The sequence below is a fragment of the Theropithecus gelada genome, chromosome 5 (genome assembly GCF_003255815.1).
Source record: "Theropithecus gelada isolate Dixy chromosome 5, Tgel_1.0, whole genome shotgun sequence".
Taxonomy (NCBI): domain Eukaryota; kingdom Metazoa; phylum Chordata; class Mammalia; order Primates; family Cercopithecidae; genus Theropithecus; species Theropithecus gelada.
Genome location: NC_037672.1, coordinates 162,705,165 through 162,727,604, shown reverse-complemented (window position 1 = coordinate 162,727,604; position 22,440 = coordinate 162,705,165). Strand labels below are relative to the sequence as shown.

The 22,440-nt window shown below is 36.1% G+C and overlaps 1 long non-coding RNA gene across 1 annotated transcript in view; it reads right to left on the bottom strand.

The window, feature by feature from the left end:
• LOC112625417 overlaps positions 1–22,440 on the bottom strand; it is a 77,846-nt gene that overhangs the window by 16,303 nt on the left and 39,103 nt on the right. The window contains exon 4 of the long non-coding RNA XR_003119586.1: positions 11,160–11,245. This is a non-coding gene — a long non-coding RNA (uncharacterized LOC112625417). The remainder of the gene's footprint in view (positions 1–11,159; positions 11,246–22,440) is intronic.

Genomic DNA, 22,440 nt, shown 5'->3' with positions numbered 1-22,440 from the left:
AGTTTTATAGGTAGAAGTGATTAACATTTTCACAAGATGAAGTTTAAGCCAGTATCTAACACAGTTATATACTTCTCTTTTTAACCATAGATTTCTCCGTTAAAGTTTATTAATACTAAAATAAATGCACTATAATTATCACTTATCAAGTGCCTACTCTACTTGAATGCTTGACAGTATCTTATGAAATCTTAAAAACAATTCTAAAAAGTTTTATTTACAGGTCTCAATTATAGTTGATAAAACTTAGGTTCAGAACAGCTGAATTATTTGCAATCATAGGTTTTTAAGAGAGAACTTAGAATCTGAGACTAACCCCCATCTTCATGCTCTTTGTACTGTATCACATTACCTCCATTTTATACCATGTCTATCAGAGTTTCCTTAGGACATGGAGGCAGAGGTCCATACACGCACCTGTGCCTATAAGCACTGGCCAGGACACAGAAGATATCAGGCCCGGTTGAATGAGAACTAAGCAATGATTCAAGTGAAAAATGTAACATTTAAGACTAAAATTTAGTCTTCAGTTCCATGGTAAACTTTCTGATTTTTAATGGGAAAACTGTATTTTTAATAAAGAGATCCATCATTTTTTACAGTTTTGTGTTATGGGTATACATTTTAAACTGAAAAGTAAAAGGACGTTTCATTCAAGTCAAAGAAATGTTACTTTATCCTAACTGTAAGTCCACTGAAACCAAAAACTGTCTTCGTCTGGGATTAAATTTCCCCACTCAAAGAATAATGCCATGAATTTAGTATGAGCCAAAATTCCTATACTTGACAACAGTCCCAGTTCATCACAACCATGTATATAACCTTGGAACATGGCAAGCATGTTCTCTATTAAGCCATTTTAATAATCAATGATAAATTGGACTACAGGTCCATAGTTCCTTAGTCACAATTCCCAAATCCAAACTAAAGATTTGGCTAACTGATACTAGAACTTATTTGGCTAAAAAACGTGCTCTGAACTGACATGAGGCTATAAATAGTCTTAACTTAACTTACCTTGTATGAATTTTCATATGTTTCACAACAAAATATTAATATATTAATTAAGGGTTGCTACAGATGGGGTTTAATACATGCACCACATTACTATTCTAAAATCCAAACAATTCTGAATACCAAAACACATCTAGCCTCAAGAATTTTGGGAAACAAATTTTGAAATGTTTCTCTTTCATTTTCTGCTGTGTTGCAATTAAAGAAAAGCTACCATGAGTGAATTTTCAGTATGATTCACTTTGAAATGATTGTGATAGTTCCCTAAATCAATATATTTCAATTAGTTTGAAATAATAGGATATATGCCATAATTAATCTATTACTGTAAAAATAAGTAGCCTTCCAGGGAAGGGGGACATTCACCCTTTGTAGAAGTAAATACAATCTTTTCTCTTTTACACTGTGCAGTCATAAGAGTTGAATGATCAGGATACAGCACACTCCCATCACACCAAAAGCTTCTTGAAGTCTTTTTGCAGATAATCCCCTTTCCACCCTCAACATGGGAAACATTTCTGCCACTATGGAATGGAATCGTGCAATATGGATTTCTTTCAGTCTGGCTTCTTTCACTCAGTACAATTTGTGGATTCATTCATCCTAATGCATGTATAGTAGTAATTTTTTTTTATTGTTGAGTAGCACTTTGTTATGTGATATTTTACAATTTATCATTTACCTAAGAGCATTTCAGCTGTTTCCAGGTCGAGTAAGTTTGCTATAAGCATTCATGTATAAGTCGTTTTGTGAGTATATGTTTTCATATTTTCTTGGGTAAATACCTAAAAGTGAGCTACTGGGTCCATTTTTAAAAGTACATATTTAACTATAAGAAATTGCCTAACCTGTTTTCCAAATTGGCTATTTTATACCCCACTAATAGTGTATGAGAGTCCTATTTGCTATATGTATTCAATACAGATGATGCTGTCAAGTTTTTACAAGTTTAGCTAATCTAGTGAATATGTAGTAGTATCTCACGGTGGTTTTAATTTGCATTTCCCTGATGACTAATGAAGTTCAGCATCTGTTTCTAATCTTATTAGCTATTTGTATGTCTTTTTGTGAGGTGTTTGTTCAAATCTTTTCCTTTTTTTTTTTTTTTTGCCTTTTTATTGTTGAATTATGAGATTTCTTTCTATATTCTAGATTCAATGCCTTTATCAAATATATGTATTGTGAATTATTTTTTCTATGGCTTTACTTTTCATTATCTTAGGAGTGCCTTTTGTGCAGTCAAACTTTTTACTTTTAATTAAGTCCAACTAAAAAAAATTTTTATATGGTTTGTGCTTTTATTGTCCTAAGAAATTTTGGCTTATTCTAATGCATCAAAGATTTTCTTCAATTATAATTGTTTAAAAATGAAACCTAGTCTCTCATAAAATGTTGAGCTCTTTTTTTTTTCTTTATTGAGTGAGAAGTTAGGCCAAGTAAATGTTACATTCCTTCTTAACTAGCATTTTAAGAATTAGTTCCTGAGATTTTCTGTTAGAAAGCTATACCACTATTTTTCTAAATTTTATGGTTTATCTGAGGTTGATATTCCTAGTTCTCAATGAACATATACTATACCAGAAAAAAAAAATAGAAGAAGTATAGTTAAGGGGCAAATGTCTTAAGTGCCTATAAACCAATATAGCCTTATTTCCAAAGCTGTTCTAGGCATGAGAAGATTACTCCTGATTGGGCAAGAAAGGCTGTATGACAAAGGCTGCCCTCAAGCTGGGCTATGAATGATGGCAGAATTTCGATAGACAAGAATGAAGAGAAGTTTTATTTTTGATTCTGTGGGTGTAGGCAAGTTGCATTGGCCGCAAGTTCTCTCAAGTTCACTTTCATTGGCTCTAAAATGAGAAGTTTAAATGAAATAATTCTAAGGTCCTTCTCATTTTGAACTGCTATACCTTGTTACAGGATCAGTATATTATTTCTTCCTTACATATCTTTTGATGTGAGATTGTTTATGTGTGAGTTTTGAAAGCAATTATTTTAAAAGTGCTCCTAAGGCCAGGCTATAATCCCAGCACTTTGGGAGGCCTAGGCCGGAGGATCACCTGAGGTCAGGAGTTTGAGAGCAGCCTGACCAACATGGTGAAACCCCGTTTCTAGTAAAAATACAAAAAAATTAGCTGGGCGTGGTGGCACATGTCTGTAATCCCAGCTACTCAGGAGGCCGAGGCAGGAGAATTGCTTGAATCCAGGATAGAGAGGTTGTAGTTAGCTGAGATCGCACCACTGCACTCCAGCCTGGGGGACGAGAGCGAAATTCTGCCTCAAAAAATAAATAAATTTAATTTAAATTTAAATTTTTTAAAAAGTGCTCCTAAAAAATGTTATCCCAAGATTAGCATTTAGAATGAACAACGTAAGTCATAAAATGTGGAATTTATAGGGCGCTGATTATCTCTTTGGTGGTGCAGCCGTCAGTTTTTGATCCTGTAAATGTTTCTCAGGCTCAATTATATGTATGCTTCTACGATACTATATGTTGATGTAATATAATGTGGTGATATTGTGACATAGTTTCAAATTCTTTATTTTTCTTTTCCTTTAAGTGCTTAAATCCATGCATCTTGCTTATGGGTTTAGAAGACAGGGCTATCACCTATTACTTTTCCTCTGCAATCTCTTACCCACAGACTTGAAGAAAGGAAGGGAAAGAAGAAGGAAAGAAAATAGACCACCGGTTCATAGGGTGTTTTGGGGTTAGAAGGAGAAATGACAAAAGAGAAGAAAACCTGAATGGATCCTATGAAAATTAGAAGTGAACTATGATTTCTTTCACTGTCCTCAGTTTGCTTGATAAAATTAGTTTTTTAGAAATTTACATTTTATTTATGATATACATATATGGTGAGACAATTGAATTACAATATTATCTCATTTGCAAATTTCTGAATACCATTTTCCAAGGAACTATATTGAAATGTATTAATTTAATGAAAATCGATATACATTATATAAAATAATAGGCAAACTAGTTGCTTAATGACTTTAAAAATTAACTTTTATCTTAAACTTGAAAAAATCCTAAACTTTCAATATTTCAAGCAGTTTACTTTGCATTTTAGGTAGCAATAGAAATAAGAGGTTCTTCAGAAAAAAAATTTTGTGTAAGCAAAAATGTGTTCCAAAGAGGCTGTGAAACTCAATTGGTACTGTTATCTGCTAAGAGAGTAAATGAAATTATCATTTCATAAAGCCCAGAGAAAATCTGATGGTCTCTCAGGTAAAATGAGTGATCCTCGCAAAGGAAAAGTACTTCACAGAAGCCGGAAACTGGGATACCAAAGAGAGGAAACTGGTACTAGAATATTTCACTTAATGACTGCATGACAAGTCCATCAGAAGTCATTATTTATAGGTCATTTTCCTGTCAATTGTAGGAATCCTGGCCTTAATCATTTGTGTCAACACACACTTCCGTATAAAAACTTCCAACATGATACAGATAATTCTGAGAAACACGATATGCGTTCTGACAATTTCGTGCTTTCCTTTTGACTCTGAATTTGCCAAGATATTTCCTGTTAACTCCTTGGCATGAGTATTTTTAAGCGTCTGATATTGATGCCAGCTCTGGGTGTCATGCTGGGAAAATCCAGTTTTCGTAAGGAAAATTACAAAGCATTGTGGTCAGCATTAAATTTAAAGGAATAATGCTACTTTAAAAAACATTTCTACACTTAGATATTTCATTACTTAACATAGGTTTTCTCCTTACATTTTTTTTCCTTTGGTGGGATGTCTTTTCCCACTCTGCAATTATTTTATGAGTGAAAGTGATAAAATTACTGGACTGTTATGTGCCATGCACTTTCACTATAGGAAGAATAGAGATTTCCATTTCTCAATGCAAAAAAAAAAAAAAAAAATTCTGTATGATCAAAATAGTTAATATTCTAAAAAGTAAATGCATTCTCAGGAATTATTAGCTGTGATCAATATTCAAAAATACTCCTCAGCTGGTAATAAAGGAAGTCCCTTTTTTAAGCGTTAGTTGCTCTACCTCAAAGTTACCTACTTTCAGACAAAACTTAGTCTATAAAGAATGCACAAAATTTAGTTTTATTAAATTATGATCACTTGAATTAAAAATCCAATGGGGTAGTAACCTTCCCCAGTGAAGCTTCTGGTTTTTATTTTGATACATATAAGGAAGAGATGAAGAACGCTTTCTGGCCCCTGTTCTGTCTGAACAGGGACATTGAGAGTAACAGTGGCGATAGCTAAAGTTAGTAACTCAGTGAAATTTATGATTCCAGGACCAATCAGATTGAAACTCTCAGATCAATACAGTGTTTTCCAAAGGAGATATTAATAACATTGTAAGTGATTATGCCGCTTAAAAGATTCTAGGGTCCAGATTAGCATAATAGTTTACAGATAAAATAAGACATAAGTACATTATGGAAAAGAGCCAGCTACAAATCAAAACAGTTAAAATCCAGGTGGGAGAATCCCCACTTGGATGAGGCAAAAGAAAAAAATAGGGAGCAGAGATGTGAAAGAATAAGGGAAGAAATAGTTTCATAATTTCATTTGTTGATTTCTGAAGGCCAAAATGGAAAAAAGCCCTGAGAGGCCAACCAACAAAATAAAAAATTAATCTTATTAAAATGTAATTGAACTATTTCTAAAGGCTCTGTCATTAACATTCTAGAAAAAATAATTTTTAAATAAAACAATCAATGAAGATTTATCAAATAATTGGGAGATAAAAATTGGACACAGGATACAAGTGTGTAGTTTTTAACAGAGCCAAACAATTATTTATTGATCAGATGTACCAAATGCTTTCACTGGCATCTGCATGGTAAAAATTATACAATATTTGGCAAAGAATCTTAAAATTATAGGTATTCAGCAAAAGGTCCAAAAATCCCAGAATAATAATTCAAATTTATTAAACACATATTGAGCATAAACTAAATCATTATCCCTGTGCTAAGTGTGAATTATATAAATGATTAAGGCATAATCCTAATCATAGAAGAATCAATGGTGTAGTTAAGGAATTAAATAAATATAATACAATAGGAAACTGCCATAATGATAGTGAAGAGGAAAAACGAAGTATAAGAGGAATTTCCCAGGAAATGTAGACAAGTCTCAGTGCCTCTAAGCCAGCATTTCTCAATCTCAAATCTCATGATCTGATTTCATTTCATTTGAAACAAAGCCATGCCTTTCTCAAACTACACATATAATCCTTGAGATTTTTTTCTGTGCTTTCATTAGAATTATGCCTTTTTCTCAGAGTCACTACACTAGATGTAGACTAGATTTGAGTGGACACATTAAAAGTTTTAAGATATAAAGTATGCTTAAGCTTAAACTAAACTTACATGCTGAAGAGGATCTGTACTCTCTTTTGAGGCAAAGGATCACTTTGCCTCAAAACCACAGTCTGAAGAGCTTTCCTTATGCCTAAATGTAGATAGTGAGTGTCAGGCAAATATTTAACTAGTGTCCTCACCCAAAATTGTGGTCAAGGTAATGTAGGTGTATTCATTTTCTATTGCTGTTGTAATAAATCATCACAAACCTAGTGGCTTTAACAACACAAATTCATTCTCTTACCAGCTCTGCAGATAAGAAGGCCAAAATGAGTCCTATGGAGTATTTGCACAGCCAGTTTTTTCTGGAAGCCTCAAGAGAGAGTCTGTTCCTTGCCTTTTCTAGCTTCCAGAGGAAGCCGATACCCCTTGGCTCATGGCCACATAACTCTGACCTGTGTCTATTGTCACATCACGAGCTCTTCTGACCTCCTACCAGGACCGTTGTGATTACATTGGGCCTGCCTGAATAACCCAGGATAACTTAAGGTTGTTAATCACATCTGCAGAATGCCTGTTGCCATATAAGTTAACATATTCACAGGTTCCAGGAAGGACATGGACATCTTCCAGGAAGATTCTGTCTACCACAGCAGGTGAATGCATGTTGTCCCAAGTAGGCTATCTTCAGATAAAATTTAACCAGATACTTCTGAGTCTCAGAGAGGATCTTCCCTTTGAGGGAGAGAGGAAGCAGATAAGCCATGCTGTGATTTGGTCCATGTAACTTCAGTTCTTTTAAAGATAGTACCTCATCTTTCTTTTAAGAGATGGCTGGAGAGCAGAAGCTTTTGCAGGGTAATACACTATATACCCTAGTCATGTAATAAGCATAGTTTTAAAAAATATGATAAATATACAGGTTTTTCATTCATAATATTCTTAAGAGGGGTCTCTAGTTTGGGCTTATTCTTTAAAAGGGAAAGCAACCAAAAACACTGCAAATGATGGCAACAAATTCACTAAAGGCACCCATTGGTCAATCTTTAATAAATATTATATATGCATCATTCATTTATTCAATAAATAATGACTGAGGAATTAGCACATGCCAGGTGTTATTCTTGGTGCTAGAGATATAAAGATAAACAAGAAAGATAAAGACTTATTATCATGTATGTAGCCTACACTAAGTGGGGAATTCTCATAGTAATACTTAAATAATAGTTAATACCTAAATCACATATTAATAATAAAATAACAATCTCATTAGAAATTGTTACATGTACAATGAAAAAAAATAAAGCCAACTAATCAGTTAGGTTGTAAAGGATGACATAGGGTATTTTAGATATAGTGTCTAGAAAGACCCCCCTGAGGAAGTGACATCTGGGCAGAAACATAAAGGAGGTGACACCATCAGGCATGTGACGATCAGGAGAAAGTGCATCCGAGGCACAGAAGGGTAGAGCAAGCTCCTGATATGAAAGGAGTTTGGCATGCTCAAGAGAGAGTGAAGCCAACATGGCTGGCCCACGTGAGCAGGAAGGAGAGCAGTAGGAGACAAGGTCTGTGTAGCAGCCTGGGGCCATGAAGTTCAAGTTGATTTTATGGGCAATGGAAAACCGTTGGGGGTGTTTTTAGCAGAAAAATGACATGATCTGACTTCTGTTGCTGACAGTTCCCTCTAGCTGTGATGTGGTGGATAATGGCGGGCCTACGAGACAAGACACTGTTTTAGGCGAAAGATGTTAGTGACTTGGAATAGCAGGTGGCGTTGGAGCCTGAGGAGGGATTGAAGTTCTCAAAGCATGATTTGATGGAATTCTTTTCATCCACGATTCTGATGGAATTCTTTTCCTGAGGAAAGCTGATAAAAGGAAAGGGACAGGACAAACTATAGCCCACATTACTGGTCTCAAGGCCACCACCAATACTCATTGTCTTCTTCTGTCCATTCCAGACACTGCTCACCCTCAGTTCTAACTTCTGCTGTTCTGGGCAATTTACCTGGTGGCATGGCCTAGACTTTCATCCCTGAGTTATGTGAACGTCTTGTCATCATGTCCCTCTCAGGTGGCAGCACACATCCATTTGCCATCAAAATTGGGCAAGGAATGCCCACATGGATCACCTGCTTGCCAAGCACATTCCTGCCTGCCCCTGTTGTGTGTCATCAGCTGTGCCTCCTTCTGATGATCATGGTAAGTTATGTCTGCCATGATGGCAACTCTTCATCTTGCCTGCTGGCACCTTGGCCTGAGGATTCTGAAGTGTGTAGGTAGCAGTGTAGCTTTAGGTTCAGTGGGATGCACACTGGGCCACTTGCTGGAAACACTTCCTTTTTGGGAACCAAGACATGTAAACGCACAGAACCCCAGAGATTTGGTGAAGGGAAGCAAAGTTTCTCCAAGAGGACAAAAGAATGATGGTTCTCACGCTGATTCATTCTATCTACTGGGGGCACATCATCATAAAACTATCAATTTAGAGAGTATGCAGCATCCTAAATGATTAGGTTGGTCAGCCTGCAGCTTCTGGGGGTGTGGTATGGGACACCAGATTCCATGGACCTGTGCCCGCTGCCCCATTTCCTTCGCTATAAAATGAGCATCCTTGATACTGTAATAGGAATAAGCGGAGAGAGAGGCACTGGGGCATCAGTGATAGGTATCATGGGGTTTCTAAGATCTGGACTACCTGCAGCTTATTTGTGTGTCCTAGCCTTACACATGTCTCATTCTGGATGTACGAATCCACAGCCTTGTGATACCTGAGAGCTGTCAGTCAGCAGCACTTCCAGTAATTAGTAAAACTAGTCCCTCATTCAAACAGGAGAACTGGGAACAGCACATCATTCCCTACATGTTCTCACGATTTTAGATGCTAAGTAGATGTTCCCTCATTGTTTCTGGCCCAAAGATTAATAAAATTATAATCTTTCAGAGTAGGAAACTGAGATGCAGAAGAAAGCATCCCCTTTTATAGAATTGTCTAACACATCTCTTCTCTGTATTTTCACAAATGAAGCCACGGAACCCTACAGAATAATGAATCCCTTTTCCATCTGACAACTACTTACCCTAAATCCTTTCTCCATATTCATTTCTTTCAACTTTATATTTCCCAGACCATTCATCCTTCCCTGCACAAAGTGAAGTTCATCAGTGTTCCTACTAAAGTGTGATTTTGTTTATCATGAATATATATATATTATATATATATCTATATATATAATATAGATATATAGCAAGGACTCTCTAATTCTGTACTTTGCATCTGGTATTTCAAAATGAAGTCTAAAAGTGTACAATTTCTACTCCTACACAAGTTTCCTCTTCTTAGATTTGACCTCCTATTCTGGACTATGAAGGTATGTAAAATTATGTTTTTGTGATCCAACCCATTATTTAGCTGAATGGACTATTAAGAACACTGTGCTAGTGTGAGAAATGCTTCTAGTCTTGACTTTTACCATTTATTAGCTCCTGTACAAGAGGAGCTGTATAATATTGTTCAATCACTGGAAATCTACTAGGATTATGGAATTAAAGTCTTTAGCAAACTTAAGTATCATGCTAATTTTAGTTTATGCATACCAAATGTTAGCAACTATTAACAGTGCACTTCAGATTTATCGAGTGACCTCCAATGATACAAGAACATAGAAGTGGTCCAAGAACATTCAGACCACCCACATGTAGGAATGAAGGAAAGGACCTGCATGTCGAGATCCATTTTGAGCCTCCACGGATGAGTCTCACAACTCACTGGTCAGCCTTGAAGTATGTGTTGGGAGACATCACTTAGCATCTACTTCAATCTATTCATTTGCATGTTTTGAATCTGCTTGACTTCTCATGGAGTCCACGTTTTTTATTTCATTCAAAATGGTATCATAAGACTCTCCTTGCTTCCTTCCACTTCTCTAAGTGGAAACAGTTGTTCTTAGTTCATGTATGTATCTGAGAGGCAGCTGGAATAGTTGAAGAGAAAGAGAAGAACTAACCTGGGCACCCCAGGAACCTACTGACATCTATAACACCACTGTGTGCTCCTTGCCTGTCCGTCTTAGTAGGTCTGATGAATGCCCTAAATTCTGAATATTTACTACCTCAACCACAATCTCTAAAAAATTATGCTAGTGACTTACACAATAGACATTATTCCATAAATGTTTTAATGATGCCAAGTATCTGAACAGATTGTACAACAGCAGATTTTTGCTGCAGTCAGTCAACTTATCTCTCTCTCTCTACATGTATCTATGCCACCATTTCTCCAAAAATCACAGTCTAGTCCATGTTACTTCCTAAATGAGCATTGCCCCAACATAAGCCTTGGTTAGAATGCTTTTTATTATTGGTCTTGGAGGTATAGAGGTGAACCACTGATCCTGGGTCTACAGATTCATTTAATGACATTCACTCGTTCTATAGATTTCAATAGGCTTGGAAATCTCAGGAAAATTAGCAGCCTCTGTAAGCTAAGGTGGATTTTACTGTTCAGAGAACACATCTAAATATGGCAAGGGCTAGACTGTTTGTGTGTGTGTGTGTGTGTGTGTGTGTGTTTTGCACATGTGTGTACAGAAAAAGATATACATAAAATATTTCATACACTTATAAAATATTTCAAAGTCCAGACTATTTTGTTTAGACTTCCTTATTTCAGGAGAGGAAATTGATACAAAGGAAAGCAAAAGAAGATAGATTTTTCTTGGCCCTTTCACCGCTGATGATAAAATTCCATAAGGAAGGAGAGTGTCAAGGGTTCCCACTGCCCTCTTTTGCTTCCTTGCTCTTCCCTCGAAATAAATCTCAACATACCACCATGATCTTTGCAATTAAATTACTTTACCCAAAGCAGATGTTCGCTAGGAGCATTTTCCTTCTGCAGCAAGGAGAGTCGTAGCTTCTCTGCTCCTTTGCCTTGTTAACTCATATCTGAAAGAACACATGGAAGTGGCATGGTCAGAAAGAAATTGGATACGCAGAGAGAAAGTTGAATTTTTGCTTGTAATACTATGCTAAATTATTAAACTAAAAGTCATGTAAAATAGCTAAAAGACTAAAAAAGACATAAATCAGCCACCACCTATGTATTTTATTTCATTGCTTTTTTTTTCACTCTTCTAGTATTTTTCCCAGTTTGAATAATGAAACAAAATTAATTGGTTTCACTTTTAAAGCAATGTTATTATAGACATGTATTTAACGTTCTGAAAAAATATTTTATATATCAAAATATGTATTTTTAAGGCAACTCTTAATTTAATCCAGACAGTGAAATCTACTTTCCTGTAGAGCTTAATGGCTTTAGTCCACTTTAACTTTCATTAAAATTCTCAGAAATCTTTCTATTAGGTTTTAAAAATGTTTTTCTTTTTAGATTTTAGGGAGCCAAATTGTGACCTAAAATATAATAATATTTTTAATTAAATATCAGTTTAGCATTAGAGTTATATAGAAAAACTAATAATATACATAACCTTAACATATTGTCATTTGGGATATCTGAAATTAATATACTTTGCTCTTTATATTTAGTGAGAAATACTGTTTGAATATGTAGATTAAAAAATATGCCTTAGTCATTTAGTTTTATGTAGAAATTTAAACTAAAGGCAATACATAATAAAAGTATAAAAAATTTTAAGAACTTACATAAAGTAAGACCATCTTACATTCCTATGCAACTTCCATTAATTGAAGAGAGAGCAGCCTATATTTTGATTCAAACACCACTGAAAGTTTTATGAGTCCCTTGGACTTACTAATGGTGAAAATAGCTTTATTTTTCCTTTGAATCACTTCCAAGTTACTGTTAACTAATATATATATTTTAAAGTTATTGATTTTTATGACAAAGACTTTCTCCATCTGGAAAATAAACTATACATTACTGTCATATTCAAGGACAAATGTACAGGATTTGAGTTTTGCAAAAAAATAACATATGGGATTTTCAGAGGGCTTTGGCACGGGAGTTGGAAGAGAAGAGGAAGGAGTTTACCTAACTGTGGGAACAACGTACGAGGTCACACATGATCCACTTTAAGATGGACTCCTGTGTCCAAACCAATTTTTGATACTACTCTATGCACGTGATGCACTAGAAGAAAAAGAACCAACCTTCTAATGCTCCCGTGAGTGCAGAGGAACCTCAACACACCTCAGAGAGACACTGGAACCGAATAATCTATTCTTTGGAGAGCTTACTCTATATTTCTTTCCCTTACACTTTGACAAAAAATTATTTGCTTTTTTTAAATGTATCTAACAGACCTCAGAGAGGGGTTGGAACCGAATAGTCTATTCTTTGGAGAGCTTACTCTATAATCCTTTCCCTTACTTATTGACAAAAGTTTATTTGCTCTTTCTTTTTAAATGTATCTAACATTAGCCATCAAGTGATTTTTCCTTAGAATTTTAAGGTTTTCATCAAAATACGCATGTTTTTCTGGACAGATGGAGACTCCATAGAGAGAAATTGAAGTAACTGAGAAAACAACACATTGCCAGTTGCTGTGTTCTAGGCTAGACTCTCATTTAAGGCTGTATACGCATACTGGATAGTGGGTTTTGAATGTGTATCATTCAAAAGTGGAATGTTCTGCAATGATACCTATCTTTTTACTACTAGAGAAGATGTAGAATGGTATAATGCACACAGTGCTGGAATAGAGGGCAGGAATCCTAGGGAGGAGTTTTAGCTTTGCCATTACCTAGATGTATAATCTTGTAAAAGTGATTGGATCTTTGCGGGCCTCAGTTCCCTCATTTAGAAAATGAACAACACAGACTAGATTATTTCTAATGTCTTTCCCAACTCCAAGAATCAAGGCCCCCTCATTCCACTGTGATTCTTTTTTAAAATTAATTTATTTATTTTTATTTTATTATAAGTACCAGGATACATGTGAGGAATGTGCAGGTTTGTTACATAGGTATACATGCACCAGGTTGGTTTGCTGCATCTATCAACCCGTCATCTAGGTTTTAAGCCCTTCATGCATTAGGTATTTGTCCTAACGTTCTCTCTCCCCTTGCCTCCCACCTACCGACAAGCCTCGGTGTGTGATGTTCCCCTCCCTATTTCCATGTGTTCTCATTGTTCAGCTCCCACTTACGAGTGAGAACATGTGATGTTCGGTTTTCTGTTCCTGTGTTAGTTTGCTGAGCTTCCAGCTTCACCCACATCCCTGCAAAAGACATGATCTCATTCTTTTTTATGGCTGCAGAGTATTCCATGGTGTATAAGTGCCACATTTTCTTTATCTAGTAGTCTATCATTGATGGGCATTTGGGTTGGTTCCAAGTCTTTGCTATTGTGAATACTGCTGCAATAAACATACGTGTGCATGTGTCTTTATAGTAGAATGATTTATAATCCTTTGAGTATATACCCAGTAATGGGATTGCTGGGTCAAATGATATTTCTCGTTCTAGATCCTTGAGGAAATCCAACATTGACAAATGGGATCCAAATAAACTAAAGAGCTTCTGCAGAGCAAAATAAACTAGCATCAGGGTAAACAGGCAACCTATAGAATGAGAGAAAATTTTTGCAATCTATCCATCTGACAAGGGCTAATATCCAGAATCTACAATGAACTTTAAAAAATTTACAAGAAAAAAAAAACAACTGCATCAAAAAGTGGGCAAAGGATATAAACAGACACTTTTCAGAAGAAGACATTCATGCGGCCAATAAACATATGAAAAAAAGTTCAGTATCACTGGTCATTAGAAAAACGCAAATCAAAACCACGAGATACCATTTCACACCAGTTAGAATGGCAATTATTAACAAGTCAGGAAACAACAGATGCTGGTGAGGCTGTGGAGAAATAGGAATGCTTTTACACTGTTGGAGGAGTGTAAATTAGTCCACTGTGATTCTTAAAGATAGGCTATAAAAACTGCTTTATAATCCATTACACAATGGTTTTGAAATAAGGAATGGATTGACTAGCAACTATCCTCATTTTTTATGTGGAAGTTTGTTTGGCAATTACTTCCCAAATATCTTTCTCAGATGATGCTCTCTTTATATGGTGAAAAATAAAATTATAGTACCTTAATACAGGAGTTTATTTGGCACATCCAACTATTTTTATGTTGCATCTTTAAGAATCTGTTGGATCGTCAATACTCTGAATTATTAAAAGAAACAGTATTTTTAAGGGAGAGTCTAATAAAGATTTTGAAGAGAGAGGGAAAAAAAAGAGATTTGAAAAAGTATAAAAAGTTGGAGAAAACATTGGATAAAGCACAAACTGTATCTGAGAAAACCAGGTCCACAAATAAGATCTGATTATCCTACCACCTGCTTCTTTAATCCTCAGGGTAAAGACTTCCCAGGGCTCCATGACTTTATTGGATGCCCTGTGTCTTTGTTTATCTTTTGTCTTACTATAAACTTACTATGGAGGATTGAAATTCATGAGACTAGTGGTATGAAGATAGGATTTATCCCAAGGCAAAGCAGTTTGGAATGTATATGTTTGTTTGAACCCTGACACTAATTTGTATTGACAGCTTTTTGACTATGTTAAAACAGACTACTGACTCCCCGTGTTTAGTCATAATTATTTGTTGGGATCAGCTGATAGTTGCTAATAAAATCTTCAGAAGATCTCTATCTCCCAATTTGGTAAAAACAGTCTCACCTTGTTTATTTGTGGTTTTAGTTGTCTAATAAAATTCAATTTCCAGTCATGTATTGAAGCATAATTTTACAAAACAAATTATCTGCAATAAGATATATTCTTACAATTGTATTACGTAAGATTTTTTAAATTATGTATTCACTTGATTATATCAAAACTTCAGAGAGAGCTTAAGAACATAGTCAGGTTATGAGAGTTCTTTGAATGTATTTCATCTTTGTTGGTTTATTAATCTTTTCATAATGTGTCTATTTTTCCCCTTTCAAAACTCAAAATGGAAGGGAGGATTTATCTGCAAGGTAAATAATAACACAATGTAGTACAGAAAGTTACATCTGTACAAAATGCATCAGAAGTGTCCATGACTAATAGCTTTATTTCTTCTCTCTTTGTCTCAAGTATTTCTCCAGGTATTCTTTCATGTTTTTGTCTTCATGTGACCAAACACCACAAGTTTAGTTGAGGATTTGTAAATATTCCCCACCCCGATAAACTCTGATAATTTGTTTTTCCCATACTATTTTAAACATACTTCTGCAATGCCAAATTTGTACAGAAAACCTTTGAACAATACAACAAAATCAATTGTAAGAGAGATAAATGAGATGTTTTCATGGGTTTATATTAAATCAAAATGAAATTTATTTTCACAAAAGGATCCCTATGTACAATTAGTTTCACAGTGTATTCCAGAGTCTTACGAAAACATATCAGCAACAAAAAACTTTTTAAAGTTTCTATCAGGAGTGTTTTTTCATGGACCATAAATATAACTTAAGGCACTTTATGTCATCCTTTTCCAAAGGATTTGGTTCAACACACACTTGAGAATTATATTCAAAATATTTTCATCCAGACATTGCCAGCCAGAATGTGCCCAATTAGAACTGATGGCCAGTGAAGGCGCCAGGCCCTCGTTCTTCAGTGAGTAGATCTTGGGAGGTGGGATAATGAGGGAGGGATTGAGCAGTGGGGGCAGGGCTGCTGGTGGTGGGGAATTGTTTTCCAACTTCTTTTAAAAATCACAGTAATTTAACAACTATTCAGCTAACAACAATTTAGCTGGACCATGCATTCTTCACCCTGTACTAATTGAGTACCTTTCAATATTAATCATATAGTACACACAATGGACATTTTTTAAGTTGGGTATTTTGTTTATTAATCCAACAAATATTTATTGAGACCTAGTAGGTGCCAGGCACTACACCAGACCCAGAAGAAAAAAACACTAATAGGGCAACCTCCTGCAGAAGGAATTGCACTCAGAGGAGAACTCTTATATAGTATATATTAGATAAATTTTCTACCCAACTTTCTTCTGCTCATACTGTGTTCATATTACTCTGCATTTGATTGGAATAAAAAGAGGACTGATCCAACATTGTCAATCTTCTCTATTTAAAATAAAGCCAGTGAAGCTCATTTGCATAACTAGAAAAATTGATTTTTCAAGTCTACTGCATTGATTCCAGACAGATCTGCTGAGTTTTAGAAAGTGTGGCCCATAATCCTTAGATTCTTGTACTGTTGTGTCTGTCCTATGGAAGGGCATTCTCCTTTAAAAAATTCAGCTTTTTATGCTGATGCTCTGTAGGCTGCCTTCTAATGAGGATGGTGTGGGCTGGGGTCAAGTTGTAGGTTAAGTTGCAGAAAGCCCTAATGATCTATCTGGAGCAAAGCTTAGCACCTTGGGAAAAATGCGTGGCCCTTTAAATTTATGAAAAATTCTCCTCTGGGAGAGAGTGGGAGTGAGGAGATGGAATAGAGTAGAGGAACAAAGATAGCCATCCACTTGGATAAAGGAAGAAATTTGAATCGCAATCAATGAAAAAGAGTCTGAACTTACCTGCAATATATATTTTAAAGTCATAAAAATAAATTACATAGGGCTTAGAAAATAAATTTGTTTTAGAGAGCTGGGTGGCTGTGATGGTTAACACTGAATGTCAACTTGATTGGATTGAAGGATGTAAAGTATTGTTCCTGAGTGTGTCTGTGAGGGTGTTGCCAAAGGAGATTAACATTTGAGTCAGTGAAGTGGGAGAGGCAGACCCACCCTCAATCTGGGTGGGCACCATCTAATCAGCTGCCAGGGCAGCTAGGATAAAAGCAGGCAGAGGAACGTGGAAGGGCTACACTGGCTAAGTCTTCTGGTCTCCATCTTTCTCCCATGCTGGATGCTTCCTGCCCTGGAACATCAGACTCCAAGTTCTTCAGCTTTTGGACTCTTGCATCTACACCAGTGACTTGCTAGGGGTTCTGGGGCCTTTGGCCACAGACCGAAAGCTGCGCTACTGGCTTCCCTACTTTTGAGGTTCTGAGACTCAGACTGGCTTTCTGGCTCCTCAGCTTGCAGATGCCTATTGTGGGACTTCACCTTGTGATCCTGTGAGTCAATTCTCCTAATAGATTCCCCTTTATATATTCGTCTGTCCTATTAGTTCTGTTCCTTTAGAGAACCCGACTCACACAGTGGCTCAAAGGAATCTCAGTAAATCTGAGAAAGAAAAACCACCTAACCAGGCCCTCTATTTAAGGCTGGTAGCCACTGGTGAAAGTGATTATTAAACACTTGGAATGTAGCTGGTCCAAATAGAAATATGCTGTAAGTGTATGAATTTCAAATATTTAGTACAAAAACATGTAAGATATTTCATGAATAAGGTTTATATTGATTACATGTTGAAATGATTATGCTTTGGATATTTTGGGATAAATATATTGTATTATTAAAATTAATTTCACCTGTGGGGGATTGTTTTTCTGTTTTTTCCTTTGTTTTCAATGTGGCTAGTAGAAAATTTAACATTATATGTGCAGTTCACATTTGTGGCTCACATTATATGTCAATTAGACAACACCAATCTACATTATTAGCTCATTATGGCCCAGAAGGAGTTAACTAATTGAGAGCTTTTTACTGAAGAGAGAGTGGTAGTTAATATAATACCTACCAGCCTATGTCAGGAGTTTCTAAACAGGCCATGATTTCCTTCTAAATAATAGAGACATTTGCTTTAAATCTTTAGAATTCACTCTGGCTTTCAACCAGACATCAGGGTTAAAAATCAGCACATCTCATTTCTATTAGTCTCTCAGGGCAATCTGAGCTGACAGGTCTGGATAGAGTTGATGGAAGAGATCAAAATCATTCTAACTACTATTCTTGTGAAGAACCAATGCTGATCCTTTAAGAATGAAGATTCCAAACTTAAACTCTATTTGAGAGCATGAGCAAAGAAAGCTAACATTTCAAGGGAACGAGGAGAGTAGAAGAGATGACTAGATTATAACCAGAGTTGTCAAAGAGAAGGAACTCCTTCTTCTCTAAAGGCTGCCAGGCTCACATGGAGGGGATCGGGGAGGCTAAACTTGGGGAGCGGGGTGGGACTTTGGGACTGGTTTAATGCTAGGCCAGGAGTGGTTGCTAGCCCCACAACGTTTTCATTCTCCATTTGCTCTCTGATTCCCATTCTGCATCCTTATGAAAGTTTCTTTACAATAAAACAGAGATTCTTGGCTATTGGCCATAAAGCACAGAGACATATTGCCTACTAGACTGGAAATAAACTTGACTTAAGGGAGGAATTCAAGAATGGTACTAAGTTCATGCTTCCCTTTCTTTTTTTTTTTTTTTCTGAATTGTTATAAAGAACAGTGACTTTTCCTGACCCTGTCCACACTCTCCTCCAGTTGTTTTTAGTTAGCATCACCTGTACTCCTATTGTCAACTTCTACTGGAGTTGACAATAACCAGGGAGAATGACGAAACGAAGTTGAGGTTAGGAAAACTAATTGTTCCGAGCCCTTTCTCAACTTTTGGTGTTGCATCTATGTTCTTCAATTGTGTTGCTTGCCCTAGCTCACCCCTTTCCCATAGATGCCATGGTTAGAAACCTCTTGCAGGGACTTTGGACCTTTGGTTTTGCTCCACACTCTTCGTGACTTCTCAGACTTTGTCATTTACCAGGCCATTGCAGCATGACTGTTCTGGTGCTTGTATTTGGTCTGCTCTGCTTTTCTTGGCCTGCCTCTTGACTTTTTCCCCTCAAATCATTGTGACAGACACCACTGCATGGTGAGATTAAATTGTTCAACTGATAAAAAATAGCCCCCTTTTCTATTCTGCTAACAGAAAAATCAGCCTGCATGTTGAAAATTCAATTTTCACTTCTCCTCGTCAAATAGGTAACATAGATCTTCTACACACCTGTTGTATCTGTACAAACATGTAGTTTATTATTAATTATAGAGCTTAAGACTTTAGCTCATGCACCAGGACTTCAAAACCAGGATTCCTGCTTCATCTGAAGTTATAAATATTTAAACGTTGGCAATGAATCTTAAAGAAAACATAGAATGATTTATTCTCTAAGAAGGGGCCACTGTTAAGAAGTTTGGCATGAAGCATTTTTCTTAGCATTTGTAAGACAAGCCAACTTTTCAGCTCATGCACATTACTGGGATGAATGACATAGGGCTATTGTGATTCTGCATAAAGATATTACTAACCTCATACAACTTAGAGAAGCAGGCCTGTGATGGAGCAAAAGAAATATACTAGCAACATCCAAAATTAAAGACAGAGCCTAGAGAAATGTTTCTGCCAACATGTCCTATGATTTATTACTGAAAATCATTTCCAAATATGAAAAAAATATTTTAAATCTGCACTTGGAGTAAACAGAGGGCCTATTTAAATTGCATAGTTATAATTAGAGTAGATCCATGACATTTTCCTATTTTGAGACTACAATTACAGTGTTACATATATACGCTACCATAAAATACAGACAATGCCACATGGAGATGTGGGTGTGTGTGGTCTGTGAGCCTCACTAACTAGTGAAGTCATTAATGTTCTAACTACCAGTTTCCCACCATGTTTGATCCAATACTTGACTCAGCCCAATTATGAATTACTCTATTCCAAGGATCTTTAGAATGAGTCACAAACAATGCGAAAATGTTAACCCCACAATTAAAATTAACATAAAAATAATTTGGTCATTTTTTAAAAATTGCCTCAATATGGGACACAGAAGCAGACAAAGACCTGGTGTGGGTTAGGATGGCAGAGAGTCATGTCATCCAGCACTCTCATCATGCCTTACCAATATCCTTCATGATATCAGTTGAGACCAAGGACCAGGATCTTCTAAGCTAGGGATGTTAGAAGGTGGGCTCCCAGGGCTTATCACACAATGTTGAATTATTCATTGCCTCTTCTATTATCATGAGGACCATTTACTATATGCTCTTGAGTGACAGTCCAGTTAACTGTTAGAAATGGATGTCCTAGTAGGACTTTGAGAGACGCGTGGAACTCCTGATGGAGTTCTAGCAATTTCCAGAAATAGATAGAACACAAAACTAGAAATTTAATTCCCAGCAAATTTTCTGCAGAGTTTCAAAATTTCCAAAAACTATTCAACATATCCTGGTTAATTTTAATTCTTAAGCCTCTATAATGGGGGAATGGGAGGGAAGAGGTTACAAATTAAAATATCTAAAGGTCCAAAGTAAAACAATACAAGTTAAGGGAAACATATGACACAGGAGAACTGAGATTATAAGAAAGCAACCCCTCATCAGCTCCAAAGAATTATTGCCAAGGGTTGCTCAACCTCCTGAAATCCAGAGAAGTTGGAACTCTAGATATTTTTAATGCAAAATTCCCCATTATAAAAATATTTTGTTTTCAGCAAAACATGTATTTTATCTGTGCATTATCTCAAGCCGTATAGCCTCAAATTCCTGGTCTGGGGTCTAAAGATTCTTAGAATTACCAATCATCTACTGACGTTCTCTCCTTAGTGTATTAAAGCATTGAAAGACGGCACTCTCTGAGTCACTGGGAACTCAGACCAAGAACAATTGATTCATGAAGAAAACTCATTTTTAAATTATTGTTTCACAAAGGTTACATCCACTCTCATCTGTAGCATTTAAACTTGCAAATTGTGTACTTGAGTGAGTTACAAAACAAGGGGTGGCAAAACCTCATTTAATTAAGAAGGTGTTAATGAAATAATTTCTCTATACCAGGCATAAAGCAAGTCTGTATGGAAATCGTGGAAAATGTAATTTGGTTTGCATCTTGAAGGCGCTCACAGTTCATAAATTCATGAAGGAGTTAAAATGTTAGCAGTGTTGTTGTGAAATACATACACTGTAATGCAATTTGTCAAAGAAATAGCCAGGTTAAACACTGGGTGTTTCCCCACTGACTTGGCAAGCATCCTGATAATTTTATTGAATTTGTGCCTTTTTCCCCCTCAGTTGCCCATTATCTGATAGACATTACACATGAACGGTGGAAAAACCCAAAACCTTTACTGAAAAGTTGAAGAGGAGAGTAAAAGCTTAGGAGAGGTGGGGGGACTGACTAAATACCTCATTTATACACACAGACTCATTAAGGTCTCATTGCCTTTACCGAAAAGTAAAAACAAAGATGTGATTCATTCAGACGTTAAATTTTGCTAGTTATTACAGGTTAGTATTCAGCACTGAAATAACCGACTCTTCAACTCTATGCTTTGCTTTGAATAAAAGTACCTGCTTTCTTCATTACTTCTTCTGAATAACTCCTGGGAAAATGCTGAAATCGAGTCCCTGTTAGCTAATACTTGTCCTAACTGTTGGAAACAAAATCAAAGATCATACTTAATGGTCATTTAGCTCTTCAGCTAAATGATGTGTTCTCAGATTAAGACCTAGTATAGAAGCTCCAGATGACTGAGAAATTCATTTGACATTTGTCTATAATAACAGTCACCCTCAGAAACATTTTCAGTGTGTTTAGGTATTTTCCTTATCTCTCTCTAGCAGATGCCTTAAAGGAATAAGACCTGCAGTGTTCCACAGTTTAACATGCTTGGTGATTATTTCCTATTATAATGATATGAGGGAACTGTTTGACTTTGATTCAGACAGGGATTTTTAACATATTCATTATCTCATTAGCATTTTCCTTAAGGATTTTGACAAGAGGCTAAAGAGGTAAGAGGTACAAAGTTATCTCCTATCAAGACTGTATTAATTCTTCTATTGAAAGAAAATTTAAGTACAACATTTAGAGGAATGCAAATTCAATGAGAATTTCAAAAAGAAAAAAACAAAAAAGTATAATTATTTCAAAGACACTTCTCATTTAGTAAAAATGAGACTTTTCAGTTATTTGATAGAGTAAAATCAATTGTTTTAGAACTAAAATTGGGACATCAATGACAGAGAAAGTTTTCACCAAGACATATAGATATTCAATTTATTGCTTTTCCTCCAATGTTAAGACTGAAAAACCGTCATACCATGGGTCAGGTAGTTAGAGTGTTTCACACATCACTTAGGGAGTAGGGGCAGGGAATAGGGAAAGGAGGACCTTGGAGCATCTGCTGGTGCTTCTAGTCGTCCCTGGGAGGGCGCCCAGCTGGGAGTGGACTCAGGCACGGTGGCACGCAG